The sequence below is a fragment of the Sturnus vulgaris genome, chromosome Z (genome assembly GCF_052056855.1).
Source record: "Sturnus vulgaris isolate bStuVul1 chromosome Z, bStuVul1.hap1, whole genome shotgun sequence".
In the NCBI taxonomy this organism is placed as follows: Eukaryota; Metazoa; Chordata; class Aves; order Passeriformes; family Sturnidae; genus Sturnus; species Sturnus vulgaris.
Window position 1 is genome coordinate 63573809 of NC_142283.1, and position 15361 is coordinate 63589169.

Consider the following 15361-nt stretch of genomic DNA (forward strand, 5'->3'; position numbering starts at 1 on the left):
TCTCTGTGCAGGGTGGAGTGGGAAGGGTCACTGTGCAGGCACACAGGCTCTCTGCTGTCCTATGAGCAGGAGGCTCTGGTCCATCAGACCAAGGAAGACATCTTACACTGAATCACCCAGCAGACTTTTCCTTTGCTTGGGGAAATGTGGCAAAAACAACAACCAAAAAAAGAAGGTAAAAAGCTGAGCTTGACAGATATCAGCACAGTAGAAAAGTTTAACAAACTCAAGCGCCCAGGTATAATCATGGCATGGATCAAGGAAACCCAGCAGTGTAAAAATTTTTTAAGGCTGGTTCTCCATGCCTGATGGTCCAATTGGAAAAGGATGGCCTCAAGCTCATATTTTGAGCTGCATCTGTGTAAAGAGCATCTGTCTGCAATGATGTTGTTTGCATTTGTCTGGAAGACACAGGGCATAAGTTTACTACTAACTGCAAGGATACCTGTTAAACCTAAGGTTATAGGATTTGGACCATGCTATGAAGCCCTCTTTGATTCTACCTCTCCTCACCCTGCACTTGGAGAGATAGCCACAACCAGAATTGGGCTAAGATGGAAAAAATAAGTTTATATGCCCACATGATGCCTTACTGTGGGCTGTCTAGGTGGCAGTGCTGTGCCCAGGCCCTCCAGAAGCAGGTCTGCAAGAGTGACTGAGGTGAGTGGTTTGTTCTCCTTCTAGAGGGAAGTTGCTGTCTGCCGGCAGTCAATCCAGGCTCTCCCTCTAGCCTGGCTAAGGGTTCCATTGACTGGGTCTGAGCAAGGAATTTCATGTGGCACCAAAATGTAGGTGGGATCACTGAATAGCTTCAGAGAGCTCTTCACAGGAATGTTTCAAGCAGAGAAGAGTGTCTGAGGGCAGTGGCTGACCTGGACACAGGGCATCAGGCTCTGACAGGAGCCTTGGTGTGTGTTCCAGGGGGAAGGGTCCTGCAAAGCAATAGAAAAGTAAATAAAAATTGAAGGGGACTGCTGTGCAAACTGTCTTCCTCTGGTTTGTGGAGAAAGCCCAGGGCTTTGCCCTATCCCATAGAGGGATCTCCCAGCCAAAGGAATTTCCTCTGCAGACTGGGCAGTACCTGGAACATGGGGAAATGCAGTAGTAGCCATATACTCTCTGGGTGCCTTAGTGCTGCTCCTGGCCTTCCACTATTTAATTAGAGACAGTATTGAAAATACATGTTGTTCTTTGCTGCTGAAATGAACAGGCATCTACTGAGCTGGCAGAGATCACTCTACCAGGAACACAGGACATATATAAGTCACTTAAACCTGAGACAGAGCAAGGCACTCCCTGGGGAATCCTGTCAGTCTCTGAGACGATTCCATCTGCCACACTGAAGAAGAAAGCAGAAAAGATAGAGGCTATGGAGAGAAAAGATATTCCATTTTCCTTCAGGCATGTTGTAAAGCAGTGACTGCAAGGCACAAAGTTCTTCCCACAGTCTCTGTCAGCTACCACTGTAACAAGGAAGTTTGCAGACCTAGATTAGAATCCAAGTATTAGGAGGGGAACTGTGCAGCATAAACCATTGAACAAAGCTCTTTGAGGATGTATCCATGCAGTGAGCCACAGCTATGGGAGCATGGATGCTCCTCCCAGGAAAATGCACATTGTGCCCTTCAGTGTCCTGGGTGCAGCCATTCAGAACTGCAAGTAGGACACATCTCAGGGAGCTGCACCATGTGGACGCTCTATTCCAACAGCCAAATCCAGATTCAGCCTTGACAAAGCCCCCATCTCACTTGCATGACACACAAAATCGAAATGAGTGAATATGTTACCTGAACCAGGCAAGTACAAAAGCACAGACACTGCCTGTGAGTCACCTGCTATTCCTGACTTTGATGAATCCCCTGATATGCTGGTGACATGTTAATGCCAAACCATTTGAAGCAATGACAGATACCTCCCATCCTCTTTTCTCACCTCCAGCTTCTGAACGGGTATATGTAGCATCCCAAAAAAAAGGGGAAATGAAACAAAGCTAATGAACTCATGTCTTTTTTAATGGTGAGGGGAAAACAAACTATCTGTTTTCTGCTTTGTCCTTGTGACATCTAATGATTATGGATATCTGTATAGAAGCAGAAGTGGCAGGGCAAGGCAAAGAGACAAAACCTCATTTGCCTGCACAGGCCATGCACAGCTCTCAGTGAGTGTGTGTGATTCCCATTAAAGCAGCCAACCAGCCTGTCCCAGCATGTCCCCTGTTACAGCACCTCTTTTCCCCATTTTTCTGCAGCATATGACTATTGGTCTGACCATGGCAGAGATTTGCCTTGGGGTGCTCATGTCCAGGCCACTTGGTACTGGCCAGGCCCAGCTGCCTTCTGTCATGGAGAAAAGATTATTCCCAAAGCCCCTCAGTGTTAACATCCATTGACCAACTTTGCAAACTCTTTTTTCACAACAGACTCAGGCACTCAGGCACTTTCCACAGCAGTATTACATCTTGACCCAGGCTTTTAATTCAGCCATACAGAAGGTACCCTGGTATGAAAGCAAAAATTCTGTCAGAGGCTATTTATTTCACAACTTTTTCTTCCAGCACTTGAAAGTTTTGAATAGATGGAGAATATGCAAAGGGATGAGGTTAAGACATAGCCTTAAGTTCCTGCTTCTTTCAAGACTTGGTACTATGAACAAGCATAAGCAAGAAGAAATTTTGGTTTGATATGTCCATTTTTCTTGATACCCTGCAAAAGCTTAAAGTCTCTAGCTTGGCCACAATCCTGTGTTCCACCCAGAAATTTAAGATGTTTGGACCAGAACAGGGACATGAAGCTGACATCTTTGCCACATTCAAGAGGAGGCCATGGTTAGGTCTGAATCTGTGCTGTCACCTGGCAGGACCACTGTAAACCACCGTGTGTGCAGTGGCTTTGCTTTCTTCACAAATAGGTGTGATTCTTTCCAAGAATCAGTAAAAACTAGTAAGCTGTTCAAAACACTTAAAAGTGAGACGTAAGCAGAGCACTGTTCTTCCTGTACCTCCTACGCAGGTGCAAATTGCATCTGGCTCTCCTGTAACCGGAATCATAAATGTACGTTGGAAATTTCGGCTCCTAATGAGAACAACAGGAACCAGAGAGTGCGTGCTATAATTTTAGCTCATTGCCTCTATTGAATCACCTCCAACGCAACCAGCATCACATGTTGCATTAAGGAATGGCAGTGCCACCTGGTCATAACATAATTTAGTCAATTGAAAGTAAAAATCTTGCTATGCAGACCTCATGGGGCACGTGCAGTTACATGCCTAAAGGATTTTTTTTTCTTCTACCTGAGGATATGCAGGCTTAGAAACATGGAGAGTTTTAAATGCCTGCCATGGAAAACTGATTTAAGCTTGCTTTCAGGAAGCTGACTGCAGTGAATTAATTTATGAAAGAAATTATTTTCTGTAAGTACTGAAAATGTGTGCTCTAATGTGAAAACAAGCTGAAATCCAAAAATACACACATTTGTGGGCATGAGAGGTATTTTTCTTCTCCCTTTTTTTTCCTCTGTTGATATCTCCACCTTTTAGCAGCTCCTGCAGTAGGAAAACATGTGAGTAGGAAAACTGTGGTTTTCCAGGCCAGCAGTCAACTGTGGGAAGCTGGGCACATTGCCTTGAGATGTGATTCGTGCTTCCAGAGGTACTGGTCGAAGTTGTCATGCTGAGGAATATAAAATAGCCCTGACCTGTGTTCGGATGTGCTTGTGTTGATAAAACCAGGCTGCACTGCTCCAGGAACTTGCAGCATTTTCAACTTGAGATTGATAGTGTCAGAGAAAATTATTCAGTGTTTTAAGAGTGTTTATTTCATGTCCTTATGTACTCAAACTGTGTTTTTTTGATAGCATAGATGAATAGCAAGTGACTCATAAATGCCTGTTTTAAACGTCTCTAGTTAGCATGTCACACATGAACAAAGCAACATGTGAATCCACTGGTGAAAGCCAGTGATGTGATCTGGTGGGGAAGGAAGCTGTCAGTCCTGGTGAAGGAAGCACTGTAGATACTGAAAGTGGAGGCAGGAATTCTTTGTGGGTTCAGTGTCATTAAGCAAAGAAGAACCAAAATCCCCTGCTCCCCACTCATTTACTCACATGTAGTTACTCAAAGCAGTTTGATTTAAAATAGAAAATCTTCCAGCATTATATTCAAGTAGTTGGATACTATTCTTTTAAGCTCTTATTCCAAACTGCTTTCTCTTTCTTTTGGAGAAACTGTCTCTTCTGAAGAGACTTCTTTCTCTAGAGGGCAATTTTTGTCAGAGCTGGACTGACTGACTTCCCAGCTGCAATATAATTCATTGTTTTACTAATTATCATCTCCATATATAAAATTCGCTTATATCTAGGAGCTCTATCTGAGCTGGTAAGACAGGAAAACTCCTGGGTGTCTGAGCAAGGGCACAAGGGTGCTTGGTGGGACAAGGAAGTCCCACCTCCAGCCTCTGCATTATGCATTGTCCAGGTTTCTATGCTGAGAGAGGAATCAGTCAGTGTAGCTGTCACAGTGCTGCTTAGCAGCCCATTAGAGCAGGGTTTATTTGTATAAAGAGTATAAATCCCCCCTAAATCTGAGCATTTCTGTGGGGGGAAGATCTTTGTGGACCTTAAACTAAGTGACAGCGTGGGCTCCTAGAAAGCCTTTTTGGAGTGCAAGAGGGTCACCACTAAGCATATAGAGGTAATGCTTTGGTGTAAATGGTCTTGGGGAAAGAAGTTGATGGTGCAGGTACCTGATCCTATGCTCTATGACATAGAAGGAAGCTGATAAAGCAAACAGTAATATTAATGTGATTGCTTCTGGTTGACCAGAAATATAATATGAAACCACCAATAGCTTCAGCTTTTTCTGAAATGATAGTACATGGACACCTGTCTGGAAAGCTGCTGACATGATACCAATACCTTAGTCAACACAAGAGTAGCAGAAGACTGAATAGGTAGATGACTATGAAGTACACAAAATACTTTTTGCAGTCATTCATTAGTCATTACTAAAGCCCTTCTCTTCCTCTAAACCAAGCTAAAATAAATCTGATTACATCAAACCCACCTGCAATTCTCTCTCTCTCTCTCTGTGTCCCTCTTTGCTTTTGCAGCACTTCTTCAGAGCTCAGCTTTTGATGTCTTTTCCCTTCCCTTCCCTTCCCTTCCCTTCCCTTCCCTTCCCTTCCCTTCCCTTCCCTTCCCTTCCCTTCCCTTCCCTTCCCTTCCCTTCCCTTCCCTTCCCTTCCCTTCCCTTCCCTTCCCTTCCCTTCCCTTCCCTTCCCTTCCCTTCCCTTCCCTTCCTCTCTCTCTTCTCTTCTCTTCTCTTCTCTTCTCTTCTCTTCTCTTCTCTTCTCTTCTCTTCTCTTCTCTTCTCTTCTCTTCTCTTCTCTTCTCTTCTCTTCTCTTCTCTTCTCTTCTCTTCTCTTCTCTTCTCTTCTCTTCTCTTCTCTTCTCTTCTCTTCTCTTCTCTTCTCTTCTCTTCTCTTCTCTTCTCTTCTCTTCTCTTCTCTTCTCTTCTCTTCTCTTCTCTTCTCTTCTCTTCTCTTCTCTTCTCTTTTCTCTTTCTCCTAAATCTTAAACAAAAATGCCCTGAGGCACACCCCCGGATCTCAATGTGTATAAATAGCAGAGTGAGAATTTAAATTAATAAGGACCTGGTGGTTAGCCATTGTATCACTACCACGTTCTGAAGCAAGTAACCTACCAGCCTGCACATGCTGGATTTCATCCTACATGCAGCAGCACTAAAATGCCCTTCTTGAAAATAACACATTGTGAACTGGCAACATTGCGGTAGAAAATTTTGAATTTTTAGTGAGATACTCATGTTTAACATTATTTAAAAGGTGAATCAGTCTTCACACATTTACTAAACACTCATGTATGCTGTACTGTGTTAATTGCTATTACTTGTTGAACACATCTATTTATATACACTGCTGCTTTTGTCTTCCTTCTGTGTAAATTCTGACCTTTTTGCAGGAGCAAGATAACCTTTAATAGCACGTTGTAACAGCAGACTTTAATTTCTGTTGCCCTGCTCATCCAAAAGTTTTTTAAAAACCCAAAAACCAGCTGGAAAAAAATCATATATGAATGAAAAAAAATGGGAAGTGCCTGGCATTCAACAAGTATTTCATTAAATCGTGTAAATTTATATTATTAGATTATACTAAAAATTGCTTTTCTGTTTCCGCGGTGGCCCTCAGACAAGTGTGATGGGCCAGAGAAGCAAAGGCTCTTCTACATTGCTGAAAGGTAAAAATGTGACACATTATGAACATGCTCCAGAGAGAGTCATCACAGTAACTTGACAGTGAAAACATATTGTCACTGTGGAATTCCTCCTGTTTTAAACCTGAAAACAGTGGCATTTTTGATGAGCATTAAGTGGCTATAGTACAGGTAAAATTTTAATCTCCAAAAGCCTAAAATACAAATTGAGAAAGAGTCTTCAGCCGAGGTACTGAAGAATTAAAAAGACTGTAGAATATTTATAAGATTGAAAGCAGATACTTGAAATTATTTTTATTTTATTATTTTATTTGTATAGTCATAGCCTTATTTTCATTAGACAATTGTCACTTCAAATTCTACCTGCTGGAAGGAGCCAGGGGGAAGGGGCAGGGGAATCTGCTTGTGCAGATTCTAGTTCTAGAAGGAACTAGAAGGATCCAGGACAAGAATCAGCATCAGCTCTTCTATCTATGGAAATATTCATGGACAAGTTGGATGGGGTTTTAAGCATCCGAGTCTAGGGGAACGTGTTCCTGCCCATGATGGGGCAGGGTTGACACTAGATCATCTTTAAGATCCCTTACAACTCAAACCATTCTAAGATCCCCATGGAAAGTCCCAGACATTCATTTCTCCTCCATATGTCAGAGTGTGATTTAATGTTAAGAGAATTTGGGAGAGCTAACAGTAACACCCATGAGTTCGGGGAAGAGATTTCCACTAAAATGACAAGAATTTTTTCTCTCACTCTGTAAGGCCATTCGGGATTTTGCTGGAAGGGGCTGCTGACTGAAAACTTTCTAGGACTGTACAAGTGTGCTCTGGCCATCAACAAAGGCATTCCTGCAGAAACAGATCATGCTCCCATTGCAGATGTGGTTACCAAGTCCAGCATATTTTTATGGCTCTCCAGCTTCTTGGGATCCGTGGACAGTGTCGCAATATTCTGTGTGGTCACTGACGGGCCTCTACATTTCTGGTTCTGCACCAAAGTAGTTTTTACCCAGCATTAGGGCAGGCAGCAGGGGAGCAGCTGACCCTATAAGAGCACTGGTGCTGTCCCTGGGGTATGTCTGCTGCAGGGACTACCAGCAGGCTCCCAAGGTCTCTCATGAAATACAGGTGCAGAACATGGATGTGAATGACCACAGGTCATGCAATATTTAGCTCTGATCATCCTGCCCTCCCTGTCCTACAAAGCTCTACTTCCCCTTGAGAAAGGCACCAGGGCAGCATGTTCTCTTGTTCAAAAAGAAGCAGCAACAGAACTTCCTGGTAGGAAAGGTAAGATGCTTCCATGGTCTGAAATTGCATCCATTTTCTCTGTTTCACCTTTTCTTACTGTTTTCACTTTCCACTCAGTGTCTGCAAATTTTCAAAATCTGTTCTGAACCTGATACTTCCTAATTCTTATATGCCATTTCCTCCATCCAGCCACTTAATAATGGCTGTATTCCCTTCCAGATGTCTCAGTAAGGTCGAAATTTGCAACCCCTGCCATGCTGCTTCTTACAATTGCAAGCACCTATCCCTGTCTGGCACTTGGGACCCTGCTTTGCTGTGGGACCTCCCCAGTCAGTTTAAACTGAGAAAGTGAGAGAGGGTGGAAATTGTAGGAGATGGAAGAACCAGGGTCTGTTTGGAGCAGGGATGAGCTCTCCCAGGCTGCTCTTGGCTTGCTAGGAAATTTATTTTTATATTTTTTTATTTTTATTGATTTTTATAACACTGCTGTCTCTCACACACACCATTCAGAGGCAAAGCCTTGGCCAGTAGAGCAAGCAAATGACAGCCAAGACAAAAGAGGGGCATAAGAGAGTGAATGTGGCCATGGCAAGTCCCTTGGCAGGTCACAGCAGCCCTCCATGAAAAGCCACTGCAGGGCCAACTCATGCCTCAAATGAGTTGCTCTGCCTCCATGTCTGGGTTTTTTATTTTCCTGTTTTTAATGCTTCATGCTCCTGTGAGCAATGATTACTGCCATTGCTATATAAATTAGAGCTGAAGCATTTCTCCTAATTGCTTTCTGCAGGCATATTAAGGCAGAATACTGTGATCTGAGAACACAGTCCCCGCACAGCAGAGCTACGCCAGGATGTCTCCCTTGGGAAGAAAAGGATTATAGAATGAGTCGCATCTTTAAATGAATGAGGAAATGATGGGGAAGATTGGGAGGGAGAAACCCATAGCTTTAATGGAACATAAATTCTGCCCTCTGTCCCCACTCTATGAGCAAATTTTTGGGTAACAGTATTGACAGTGCCCTTTCCTCAGCCATCCTTCTCTTCCACTTAGTCACAAAGGGGAAGAGCACATATTCCTCCCCTAAAACCCTCAGAAATCAGATTGCCATCCTTTCTGGAGGTGATGGCTCTGGAATGCAACACTGGGATTCACGCTTTGCATGTGGCTCTGTTAAGAGATATTTCTGCATTGTATGAAGGAGAGGTTCAGAGGACACAACACCAGGTACCACATGAAGAGAGCCTTTGTGTTCTTAGCCACCTTTCCTGCTGACACCATGAGACTGGGGCTGAGAAACTTGAATGGCTCACTAATGAGGGCAGGAGAATTGTGCATCATCTGTCTGAACTGAGCATCTTCTCACCTTGCCTTCTAGCTGCTTGGCGACACATTTTAGGTGTGGGGGATGAGAGCAGAGGATCAGTTATTTCTCCCATACAGGAATGGGGCAGCAGCCCCTGATATTTTAAGGAGGAAGTCATCAACTGAGAATTTGCAGCCAGCTCTGCTCACTGTCAAAGCTAGAAACCTCTATTTAAATGTAAATGCCTGTCCATGGCCTTCAAACTTGGTGGCACCCTTATCTGGGGTTGATTAAAGGATGAGGAGCCTGAGATGTCCAGTCTGTGCCCAGTGAAGAGTAGGGCCAGCCTGTCCCTAATCTCTCCACATCCCCATGCAGTGTATTCCCCAGGCAGGGAAGCACAAGTTGGGAACAGGCCCACTTCTCCTGGGCAATGAGAGACACATTTAGTGTTCCTGCTCTTTCATTAGTGGGTCTGTGTGGTAGCTTTTAAAATTGAGGTTTGGGAACTTACCTGCATAATAAATATTTGGGAAGACGTCAACATTTCTTTGAGCATTCTGAAGAGCTACTGTTAGAGCTAGGGTTTTAAAAGAAACTGCAGAAAGTATGGACTTCAATAACATCATGTGAACTAGCAGTAGAAGTCATCATCTTAGTAGACTGTAGCCTCGTCAAATGGCAAAGCTAAGGTAGTTCATAGTGTGCTAGACCTCTACACTGAGTAGAATTTCCTTGCTTTGCTATCTTGGTGAATCCTCTTACCGTGTTATGTCAGGATACTTTTTCCACTAGAAAATTAGTTGCATTAAGTTTCAAGGAAAAAGATGTTTCCTGCTTCACCCCTGGAACCAGTTCTGCCTTACTCCTACCCTGGGATCAGAAGGTGGGGACAAAAGATGTTAGGGAAAGATATGAAACCTCTGCTCATACAAACAGTTTAATGTACATTGTGGAGCCCACATTAAAGTGGTGTATTTCACCCTCTGTAGTCGCTGTGGGTGAGAAGCTCTTTCTGCCTTCCAACCCCCTTCCCAGGCCACAACAAGGTGTTTTTCCTGTGCTGCAGCAGCCCCTGCTTCTGGCTGAATTGCAGCACATGAACAGGAAGGCCTGTTAGGGCGGCCCTGTGAACCCATCTGGAAGTGCTGGCAAATGCACAACTAACATTTTGCCTGAAAAAAATGCAGAATTTTGAGCAAGCCTCCGAACTTGTCAATGCCAAGTTGTTTCTGGCAATGGAACTATAAATTTTTACCTTAGGGTTGGTAAGAAACAATTAAAGAGTCTCTTGGCACTAATTCTCCAGGGAGTTTCTAGTCATTGGTGCTTGCAGAAAGGCTGACAATGTGGGAGGTGTTATAAGCAGATGCAGTACTGTGGTGCTGAGCTGAAATGGGAAGTTGCAGACTAGGGCGCCCACAAGGGATAGAAGGAGACCATCTTTGATAATTTTTCTTTAGAGGCTTTTTTTTCCTTTTCTCTTGAGAGCTGACAGCATGAAGTATTTCTCCTTGCTCTCTCTGCCCTTCACCTAAGCAGCAACTCATAACACACTAAACACACATCTCAGACGCACTTGGAGTACAGACAAGGAACCCTATGTACCAGACAATAGAAGGGGATGAAGCCAACATATTGTATGCTTTTTAGGCGCCTATTTCACAGCTTTCCCGGAGTCAAACTCATGGTTTGCGAAATTACAGGAATGACAATATTGAAGTCTTTAATTAAATGCAGAGTTTGAAAGTGTTAGCAGCTGCCACCAAAATGTGTGCTGTGGCGGGAGCAGGATGGGGTACGCATGGGAAAAAGAAAAATAGGAAAGGGCTGGAGTGGAGAAAGAAATCTTTCCCACGCTTGGATCCGCGAAGGCTAAAAGTAGCAGATAAGAATACACGCCAGGGATCAATCAGACGGCAACAAGCTAAGAAAAAATCCTTGTCGCCACATCGTGGCCAAGAGAGGCGTCGGCAGCACAGCCCTCCTACCTCCCTCTCGGAGCAGAAAAACGAGGAAAGCTAGGCACACGTGTAAAGGCAGGCTGCAGGGAACGACCCACGGGGACTTTTGTACGAAGTACAAAGGGGGCACGGCCGCCCCAGCTGCGAGGCCGGGGGGCTGAGATGCGCTGCGCGGCTCCGGCGCTCCCTCTGCTGCCGTCCCTGCCCGGCAGCTCCCGGCGGGAATTATCCCGGGAACCGCCGGGACAGGGCTTGGGCAACCTGCGCAAGGTATGACTCCTTTTGTTTCCAGAGCTGCGCTGTCCCGAGGATATAGCGATACTCGTCTGTACAGCCTGTCCTCCAGCACACGGCTGTGGTGTAGTAAGGCACAGGAATCACAGAATAGAGTCATAGCATCAGTTAGGCTGAGAAAGATGCTTAAGATCAAGTCCAGTCCTTAACCCAGCACTGCCAAGTCCACCAATAAATCATGTTCTCAAGTGCCATATCTACATGTCTTTTGCAGACTTCTGGGGTTGCTGTACCCCCACTTTCCTGAGCAGCCTGTTCCAATGCCTAACCACCCTTTCAGCGAATAAATCTTTAATGCTGCCCAATCCTCTCTGGCTAACCTGAGGCCGTTTCCTCTTGTCTTGTTGCACGTAACTTGTGAGAAAAGATTGACCTCCACCTTGTTAAAACCTCCTTTCATGTACAATGGGGTCACCTCCTTTTCTCCGGGATAAACACCCCCAGCTCCCTCAGCTGCTCCTCACAGCACTGGTGCTCCAGACCCTGCCCCAGCTCCGTTCCCTTCTCTGCACTCACTCCAGCCCCTCAGGGTCTTTCTTGCAGGGAGGGCCCAGAACTGGACACAGCACTCGAGGTGTGGCCTCAGCAGTGCCCAGCACAGGGGGACAATCCCTGCCCTGCTCCTGCTGGCCACACTATTGCTGATCCAGCCCAGGATGCCATTGGCCTTCTTGGCTACCTGGGCACAGTGCCTCATATCCAGCCACTGTCAAGTAGGGCTCAGGAGGACAGTCAAAGCGACTGTACACTGTGACTTGTGCAGCAGTGTGCATTGCAAGCTCTCTGAACCCTCACCTTAGCTCTTGCCCTGAGTAGGAGAGCAGGTCTTAGGGATCAGCCCCTCTGTACCAACAGACTTTGTTGCATGCCTGCTTGCTCTGTGTCTTGCAGGGAATGAATGGGGTAATGCATAGCCAGAAAATGCAGTCAGGCTTTGTTCTCACGCCTGACATTCAACTAGAGAGATAAACATAATGGTAAAAGTGGATTCACAAGATGGAGTAGGTCAATCTGTTTACCAGGCTGAGCAGCAGCCTGGGGTTGAGTGAGTGGCTTAAGAACTGAAACTACTTCCCATGAAAGCTGAAATGACAAAAGACTGCTCCCAAGGCCAAATGCTCTGCTGTGTGGCAGGTGACAGGTGACAGGACAGGTCCCTGCCAGGTGGTGGGGAGCAGCTGCACTGCACAGCACGGTGCTGTTGCAGCACACACACATTAGAGGGCTATCGAATGCAATCAGGAGCTGCACACAGAGGCACCCACTGCTCTTTCCCAAGGGGCGGAGGGAAAGGGGATTGGAAGGCAGCTGGCGAAGATTTTACCCTGTAGCATCTGTATGGGGTGTTGGAATAACACAAAGCAAGGTTCTTGCTGTGAGACCAGAAAAGATGGTGAATTAAAAGATATTTCTGGCCTCTGATTTTCATTTCAGTGCACAGAAAAGGAAAAAGAAGGAAGAAAATCAAGATTTTTAGATGAACCTGTCATTACTAGGCAGTTCAAAGTTAAGCTGAAACAGCTAGTTTGAAATCTGGCCATGGATCACAGCCGTGGATCACTAGACTGGATCACAACAGAGTGAGGCTCCAGCAGCAAGCTGTGTTGACCAGCCCCTGGGATCTCTATACCTAGGTATGCATAGCCCAGGGTGTAGGACCCACAGCAAGATTTACAAAGTGCTTGTATCAGGGCTCTGACTAGACAAAAACCCTTGGACTGCTAAAATGGATAAAAAGTCTCGGCTGTTGTTGATTTACTAACTTTATTCCTATTCTTGAAGAGTATGGCCTTTATAGCAAGACTTTGTGCAACTCTTTTAGACACACCCTCCTTGTTCCCTTTCCCCATATCTTCTTCTAGCACTGTGAGACCATTAGCTGTGTGATTCCCCACCGTTGCACTGAAGCAACACCTTTGAGAAAATGAAGTACTCAGAAACCTCATGCCTGCATTATGAAGGGTGGCTGAAGGCAAACAGATAACCAGAAATGTGGCTGTCCACAAAATCAAAGTTTCCATTGCTCTTACTTGAAAATAGATTTAGATGGTATCTGTGATTAATAAAACCATACAGGCCCAGCTCCTTTTCTCTGTGGCTTGTCTGTCATGATCATCAGGCATGTATGCTGTAGCATATTATTTGGGTACAACATTTATCCACAGCTCTCCTGGTACAATGAATTGTTCTTCTGGTTATGTGATCTCATTAAAAAACCCCAAAAACAAAACAAAAAAAGAAACAAAGAAACAAAAAACCAAAAAAACCCCAAACCAAACCAAAGAAACCCAAAACAACAACAACAACAACAAAAAACTGAACTAAACCAAAACAAACAAAAGAAAAACCAAAAGAAAACCCCAAAAAACAAAAACCCCAAACAAACAAAAAAACTCTAACAAAATAAAAACAAAACAACAAGAAACAAAAACAACACCTCACTTCCCAGAATCCCAGCACAAAATGACCAGTTTCTCTTTGGAATATAAGCAGTGAATGGAGGAGACAGAGTCTGTTTGCTTAGCACTGAGACACTAAGGCTTCTTACCCAACCCACCAGTGAGTCCAATTGGAGGGTCACCTGTTGCCAGCACATCTCCAAAATGTAGCTGTGTGATTTCTCCCTTTTTCTTTGTTAACAGTGGCCAGGCACTTGCCACTCTGAATTAGTGATTATTATGGGGCTGTGCAGATATGGATTATCTTTAGCCAAGATTGGTAGGGCAAGAGAGAATGCTTAGCAGACTAATAAATTGCCTTTCTGGCTTCCTTTGAAATGTAATAATGAAAATATTATCTGCTAAGGAAATTGGAAGAAATCCCTCCTCTTATGCTTTGGGAATCTCTATTTTTGCATTTCAGGAAAATAATTAGTAGAAGAAAACTGGGGGTCATATGCAGAAGAGGAATTAGACAATTTCCAGACAGAAATGTTTATCCCAGGACTAGATACTCATGTTTCCTAATACCGTGGCACAGAAAGCATTCATATAATGCTGCATAAAAGCAGATAGCGGCCAGACCAAAGGCATAGAATTCCTGGAATGAATGAATGGCTGTATCTGAAATCCTGTGTGTGCTCCTGTAGACTTGACATGGATCCCAAGTAAGTACCTTCATCCTGGTAGATGCTCCCCATTCCCTGCAAGAATAAAGGAAGCCATTTAACGATCTTGTCAGTAATGTTAGATAAATATTTTTATCCTGCATACACACAAAGCAACATTTGTTTGTTCCATGTTGACAGTTATAGAGTATAACTTTTGTGGTTTTCTGCATAGCAGGTAGGTAGCATTCGAATGGTTATGTGTCCTCATGCACATAGATGCCATAAAACTCATCTCCCTACTGTTAATTACTGAAGAGAGAAACTTCAGTTTGAAGTGGGCTTTATTTTCCATGCAATTTATGGTGTTCCCCAGCAGAAATAAAAGAGATGGCCCAAAGGCAGGTCCCACCCGAGACTCTGAGCAGATGCTGCCTGAGCTGCTGGCTGCAGAGCACGGCTGGCTGGGCTGTGTGCATTGTGCTGCTGGCCTGCACAGGGGCTGGTGCTGCTGGGGTCAGGGGCTAAGCCTTCTCCTGCTTGGGTATGCATTAAAGAAAACAGTAAAAATGAAAATATATCTCTTAGGGCAAATCTTCTTGAAAGAAAAGCAGGGCAGAGTGTTTTTATTCCTAGAAGCCTATATAAACTTTAAAATCTCTAGAGTCTGGTTAGAGGAAGATATTCTGTATGATATCCCCAGATGTTCTATGGCTATTCATATGTTTATTTTCTAACCACAGCATTGATTTGAAACAAGAGACTATGCACTTCCTCGGGCCTCAGAACACCCTGTAGGGACCCCAGAGTGAGGCTGCTCTGCTGTGAGTGTGCTGATTGTCTGCACCTGGCCAAGTTGCTTTGGGTTAGCTGCACTGTCTCAATAGGGGTGATAATTTGGCAGTCCAAGGACATTTTTCACATGTACTTGAACATGAGGAAAAGGCTGTATCTCCTCAGGAAACCATGATGCTGCTTGTAAAGGCTCCAGATAGCCTCCCCAGGGGTAGCTGTTGGGAAATGAAGAGTGTAATACCAGAGTTTCTAACTCTCCAAGACAATGTTTTTTATCTTCCTAACAAGTGGGACTTTGGATGGTCTTTGGACCTTCCACATAATTTTTCCACTGGTGGAATGGTCTCTGTCTCATTTTCCACTGCAGTGCAGTGGGTTGCAGAACTGCTTGGTTTCCCTTTTACCAGGGCCAGAGTATCTTTTCATCCTGCCACTCTTTCAGCACCTCCAGCTTCTCCAGCACCAGGCCCAATGGAATACCCT